Raw genomic sequence first — 7,494 nt, 5'->3', positions numbered from 1 at the left:
TTGTTTTTGTGATTATGAGAGAAGCACTTAATCACTACATAATGATTAACCCCATCCATTCTCATATAATAGCATTCAGACCAATAGAAAAAAGCATATGCGATGAGCTTAAACAAGAGTTGTGCTCCATTCAATCGCGGCGACGTCATTTGTTTTTAATTTTTGCATTATATGATTATGTAATTTTATTTAATTAAATTTTGTATGTAATTAAATTACGGCTAATAACAATAACAACAACAACGACAACAACAATAACAACAACAACAACAACAACAACAATAACAATAACAATAACAATAACAATAACAATAATAATAATAATAATAATAATAATAATAATAATAATAATAATAATAATAATAATAATAATAATAATAATAATAATAATGTGGGATGCATCATCCTCGTAGTTACGCGAATGAGTGTAATTTGTACATCACCGGAAGACACATGCAACAAAGATTTTGGTTAGACTTTGATAATAGAGTGTTTGTTAAATAATTATAAGATTGATATAATACACAAATAAATGGTCCCCTCAAGACACTAATAATGAAGGCTACAATAATGAAATGTTGAAAGTGTTACCCTCCCTAGAATATAGGGAAAAAGAAGAATACTAATATGTGCTACTGTTTAACCCACATTATTGATTCCCTATTTGACTTACACATTTTATTTTAAGAGTAAATACCCAAAATGGTCCCTCGACTATAGCTAAATTCACAAATTGGTCCTTGACTTTCAATTTCAACCAATTAAGTCCTTAACTTTGCAATTTTAACACGATTTGGTCCTCCGTCTATTTGACCGTTTGTTGACTGTGATTTTTGAAGTATATATGTAATTTCACGGTCCACCGTCGATTTTTTAAGGTTCCGGTTGCATTTCCAGATTGCACTGTTACATTTGAATCCACTGCCGAAAGCAGTCTACCAAATCCGGTCGCCTTTGGTAATAGTTGGGCGTAATCATCTCCGTGCTAACCACCAGGGCGTTAGAGTTGGGGTGCACGTACAGGAGGTCAGGAGATCACATGCGAGATCAATCGAGATCAGGCCGGAGCTGCACCCCATGTCGGAAAGATTATAGCTTTTGATAGATAGATCGACGAAGTCCCTGGAGCGGCTCTTCGAGAAAGCCGTGACTCCAAGCGACGTAGGCAAGCTGAATCGGCTCGTGATCCCCAAGCAGCAAGCGGATAAGCACTTCCCCCTCCGAAATTCTCTTGAGCTTTGCATGTGAAATTACATATATATCCTTAAAGATCACAGACAACAAACAGTCAAATAGATGGAGGACCAAATCGTGTTAAAATTGCAAAGTTAAGGACTTAATTGGTTGAAATTGAAAGTTGAGGACCAATTTGTGAATTTAGCTATAGTCGAGGGATCATTTTAGGTATTTACTCTTATTTTAATTTGGACCGTGGAGTATCTAATTTCTGATTTTATTGTATTATATGTTCAAAATGAATCATATGTGAATAAAAAATTGATTCTAAAAACGTATTAATTTGGATTGAAGAAAAAGATAAAGTTAAGAAAACTTGTAAGTATCATTTATCTCAAATTAAAATGAGTGTAAATTTGCACTAACATATACACAATTCAACTTTTAAAGAGTTTGAATTATATATAACATAAATGTTTTTTCTCGCGTGCAGTTGGAAAAGGAATTGCAGATCAAATCAAAGAATTGGCCATCCAAAAATATTGGAGTTGTGTGCACCGTGAAATGGACGTATTTGATTAAATTGTCAATTATGAGAATAAAACAAATAAAATTTAGTTTTAAATTCTTTTAATACACTCCATTCTTTTGGGAATTTTTATTTTGAATTTTGTGAAAATCCCATACAAATTCCACTCCACATTCCTCATTTCTTCGTCCTCACCAATAAATGAAAAATCCGTCTCATCCCCACCTTCATGGGAGATTATACAAGCTAAGTATGAAAGGTTTTTCATTGCTAGATTCAATATACCACATTTTCATAACATTCAAAATTAACAAGTGTATATATGAGGTGGGGCGGAGTACTGCTTTTCCCAATGCAGGGAATTGAATTTAACAATTTTCTCACTCCCATCTTAGTTTGTCAAAATTCTTATCCATATAAATTTTTAACTAAAAAGAAATAGAAATTATGCATATCTAGCAATAACTTAAATTCAATTTTGAGTTTTATATACATATTTAAACAACAATGACGAGACCATAATGCTATAGAAAAGTTACATTTAAGTTATGTTTACATCTTGTAGTATGTATGGTTTATTGATATACTTCTTTTGATTTAGGAAAAATGGTTACTGTTGATATATGAATGTGTGTTCATTAGTGCACTTTATGTTGTCAATGTGTATAAATTGTTGCAAAGTGTTTTAAAGACGTATTTTGTGTGCAACTATTCCATATTTGTACTAAGTATAACAAATTTATTCTATGAAAATTTATGGCAAACCAATTCTGAAGATCGTTGCAATCGTTACGTTTTGTGATGTAATTTTCTTATCTTAGCTTAACAACCCTTAAAGATTCTATCTTTAAAATTATGCTTTTTTCCCCTAAAAGTTTGATGTTAAGTCAAATAATGCAACCTTACTTTGTTAGTAGAATATTTTGAGCGGATCTTTTTCAACTTAATTAGATCCCTCAGTTCAAGTTACGAAAATATAATTACTTTAAAACTCATGAATCAGTATGTGTTTTGTCACCCGTGACATGCATTGGTTGTAGTATATTTTCAAATACATAATTACTCGGAGTATCGGGTTATCAATCCACAGGGAAACGGGGTGTATCAAACACTAGCTACTAATTTATTCTTGTGAAGTTAATTCTAACAAAAATCATTGATGGTTGATTAATTATAAAACTAATTAAAATAGCAAAGTAGCACGTTTGTGAAAACAATAGAGGAAGAATAAGATTCTTAGGATTCAAGTATTTAATCACCTAGTGCCAATCTAGAGTTCAGTATTGAATATATGTTTAAACAAGTGTGAGAATGCAAACAGGGGAAAGAGTTACTCTCGTAATCTCTAACCTAAATAATAAAAGTGAATATTCACTCACGTGATATAAACACCCAACAATGTAAGAACAAGCATTCATAATAAATCCTCAACTAATACCATCTCCCGATGTGTAATAATCAAGAATTAATTCCTAAACAAATGTATCATCTCCTAAGGTGCAATAGTTAAGTGCAATCGTGGGTGCTCTTAATTACCCTAACTCCCGTTAAGACATAAAGATAGTTATGAAACGAGTAACTATGGCTACTAATTACAAGCATCAACAAACTAGAACACAATTGCAACACAAGTTATAAAACCTAAATATAATGTCTTAAAAAAAAACCCCAAATATAAATATTATTAAAGAATCTGAGAACTAGGCACATAGGTTCATAAAGACTTTTACCCAAGAATCTCTAAGGCCCCGTTTGGTTCGCGAAAAATATTTGAGGGGAAATGGAATTTCAATTTCATGGAAAATAAATTATTGGGAAGATTAATTACATTGTTTGGTTGGTGGAAAACAAATTACTGGGAATATCGTGTCCATTGTTTGGTTGAGTTTAGAATTGTAAGGAATAATGAGTATAAAGATAATTATACCCCTGCATAATAATAATAACAACAACAATAATAATAATAATGATAATTAAGAAAAGTTGGTGAGGGCATAATTGCCCTACTTGTTTTTCATGGAAAACAAAATACCAAGGGGGGACCATGGAAAATGCTTTTCCTATTTTTGAGGAAAATGTTTTCCATGAACCAAATAAAGGAAAATTTAATTTTCCTCAAATTCAAGGAAAACATCTTCCATGAACCAAACATGCCATAAGGGAATTTAGCCAAGCATGGCTAAAATATTCATAGCAATAATATAAAGGAGTTTACAAGCAACAATGAAAGTAAAAGGAAAGGTAAAGAAATTCTCCTGAATCTTCCTACCCTTTCTTCTTCTTCCGATATGACTTGTAGCTCTAGGTATGATTATCTCCTCTTTTCTTGTCTCCAAAACGCATCATCAGTTTTTAGGGTTTGAGGAAGGCGAGCTTTTATAGCGAGAGTCAAGCGAGAAAAAACAAAAAATTTATGCACAAACTTTCCAAATTTCTTGCCCAGCCAAGTCGACGTCTCGACGCGTCGAGTTTGGTGTCATATTTCGGACTCTTCGGCTGGAACCTTCGGACCGCTACTGAAATTTCTCGACACGTTCTCGACGCGCCAAGTCTTTTGTGACTTCGAAGGCTCGGCTACTGGAATTATTGGACGCGTCGAGTTCGATTCTCAACGCGTCCAAACTTCTATTTCAGCGTTCCAACTCCATTTTGGCTCCAAACTTGTCTTAAACCTTCCCAAGCTTTTGCACTCGATCTACAATGATTTCAAAACACTAACAAATATCACCGTAAAACATTCAAATCAAGTGTAAAATCATATCTTCTTGAGAAAGTAAGGGAATATATGCATTGAAAGTATCAATTTAATAAACTTAAATCCACAAATAGATTCAAACTAACAAGAGAAATATGTACAATTAAGTTCACATCATGCATCATACCTAACATGGACAAAATTAATTTTATTGTATAGTTCTAGTTAATGTGTCAACAATAATGTGGTCATACAAAAAAAAAAAAACTCAACATTAATTATTATTATTATTATTATTATTATTATTATTATTATTATTATTATTATTATTATTATGGGTATGACGACAAGTTTCTCCCGCCAGATTACACTAAGATTCCTACCTAACAAGACTAATTCTGTTGGTGCATGGTAAGATCTCAAAATGTGACAAATGACAAATCATTCTATCATAAATTTTTAACATAATTACATTCTCATAACTTAAAAAAAAAAAGTCTATAATTAAATTTTCTCATGACTTAAACAAAAAATTATAATTAAATTAATAAAGATTCACGATATCTCATGATAAAAAAAATGCATCATTACTTTGTTAGAGGAATATTTGGTGGTGAAGCAATGAATAAACCAAAAAAAAAAAAAAAAAAAAAAAAAAAGAGAGAGCGAGAAGATTTTAATATTTTATGGCATGTGAGTGCAGATTAAAAAGTCTAGATTGGATTGCGTTGCTGGATAATTGGTGCATGTTATTAATTAATTAAGTAGAATAATTAAAAAGAAATAAAATAATTGTTAATTAAATGGGATATGGACAATTGGACATAAAGCAGCAGGTTTTGTGAAGCAAGGACAAGAAAGCAAAAGCAGAAAACCCCCGACGTGGCAAACCTAAATTCACACCATCTTACATAGATTCTCTCCATCACAATGGATCTCTCTTTGCTCCAGAAGCTTAACTCGCTGATTTAGTAAATAATATTTTGAGAAAAGAGGTTAGAGTTTGAACTTCAATAACAATAGTGTGGGATTATATTTACAGCTTAACTCATTAATTCAGTAGATAGTATTTTGAAAAAAGAGGTTAGGATTCGAACTTCAGCAACAACAGTGTGAGATTATATTCAAAGTGAGCAGATTCCTTATGTGCACTGACATTTGGCCTTGTCTGTTGAGTCATTGAGTCTGTCGGAGCGGAATGTATGGAGCTTTGAGATTGGGAGTTTAACTATGGATCTCCCTTTTCTTTGCTCCCAATTTCCAAATTGTAATGCATAATTCATTCATTATTTAAAATTTTATTTAGTGTTACTATTGTTAATATTCAATTGTGAATATTTACCGTTAAAATCTAGATAAGAACACTTAAAATCAACACAATCACCTAGCTTTGTCTCACAAGGGTTCTCATTGACCTCGGAAAATCTATACCATCTTCACAAACAATATGTTCCACTTTGTCAAGAGGGGCACCTAATCTCGTGCCTGCCATTTATTCTTGCCTCAAATAGCATTTTTCCAAGGAAGTTAGATGCTATATCATGGCCGGGACAATTACAATTCAGACTATATGAAAAATTAAATTTATCAACGAAAAAAATTCGTAGATAAACTACTATTTAAGGGATTTAATTGGAGTTCAATGGTTTGATTACATTTTATTGTTCAATTCAATGACTAATTTGAACGTTTTTTCTTAATTTAAATGTAAAGATACTATAGATCCAAATTTCAAAGTGATCATTTGTTCGAATATAGTGTAATATACAGCAATTAATATCTTAATAATTTAATTTTGGAGTCAATGGAAACCAATGATAGGCATGTTCATTGTTTATGTGTGACAATTTCAAGTTTATTCGTAGCCACTTACCACACATGAGAGGTAAAGCGCGTTAAAAAGATTATATGTAAGGAGTTCAATTAAGAGTGTATTATAAAAAAATCAAATTCATGAACTTTTGTTACGATAATCATGTTCCACTAATTCGCCATTCTTTTGAGGCATTGTAGATAACTTTTTAGGATTATTACATGCTTTTGCTAATTGAATACATATATATATTTTTTGTAGAAATAAAAAAACAAATAAAATGAATGTTTGTAAATAATTTTTAAATTATAATATAAAATAAAGTAAATGTACAAATAAAAAAATGATAAATAAAAAATAAAGAATTGAAATAAACAAAAACATGTTCATTAAATATCTTAATATTAATATTTTACGTCAATAATATTTTATTCATTATTGAGTTATACTATTTGTATAATTTCCTATTAAAAAGTAAAATGTGAATATAATTGAGCACTATAGTCACACAATTCGCAAAAAAAAATGATAAAAGAGATTTACAATATGTTCCATTACGGAGTACAACATCGCACACACCAATTGCCATATTTTAAAAATACAAAGTTATACATATTCTACCAATTATTCAACTAGTAAAAGTTTATAAGTGCTACTTTTTATTTAAGAAGCATGACATTTCTTGTACATATATTATACACTTTTATTGTGTTGGAACATACTTTATTATATATTAATGTCAACTTAGCATAAAATTGTAAAAGCAAATTAGAATATAATTACTAAAAAAATTTATAATGTTGATCAACAGTCGACGCCTGACACCATCATACATACCAACACCATTAAATACGATTAGAAACTATTACTAACAATAAGTCAATACCTAGTACAATTATGTATATTTTCTTATTCTCTAAAATGTGGATCTCTTAATTCGTGCATTTTAGTCACAAATTGATTATATGTAAAAAAAATTTCGGACTAAATTATTCAGACTATAACTTTTAAGAATAGGCTAATAACATGTCTTGAAATTACGTATCAAAATAAACTTGAGACATATCACTTAAATTGAAATAAAACACCAAATCGTTAATATCTAACCCATCAAATACAACCATCAACCATACATGTATTTGTAGTTTTGTACAATTAAATATCATTACAAAAAGAAAAAAAAAGAGCCCACCACATTCTAAAAATAAACAATCAAGTAATTAAGCATCAAGTTAATGCCCGTAACTTTAATTTATTACGATGATACATATACGGTAAAAT

This window comes from Ipomoea nil, unplaced genomic scaffold (assembly GCF_001879475.1).
Source record: "Ipomoea nil cultivar Tokyo-kokei standard unplaced genomic scaffold, Asagao_1.1 scaffold3169, whole genome shotgun sequence".
NCBI classification, from domain to species: Eukaryota; Viridiplantae; Streptophyta; class Magnoliopsida; order Solanales; family Convolvulaceae; genus Ipomoea; species Ipomoea nil.
This window is presented reverse-complemented; position numbering follows the sequence as displayed.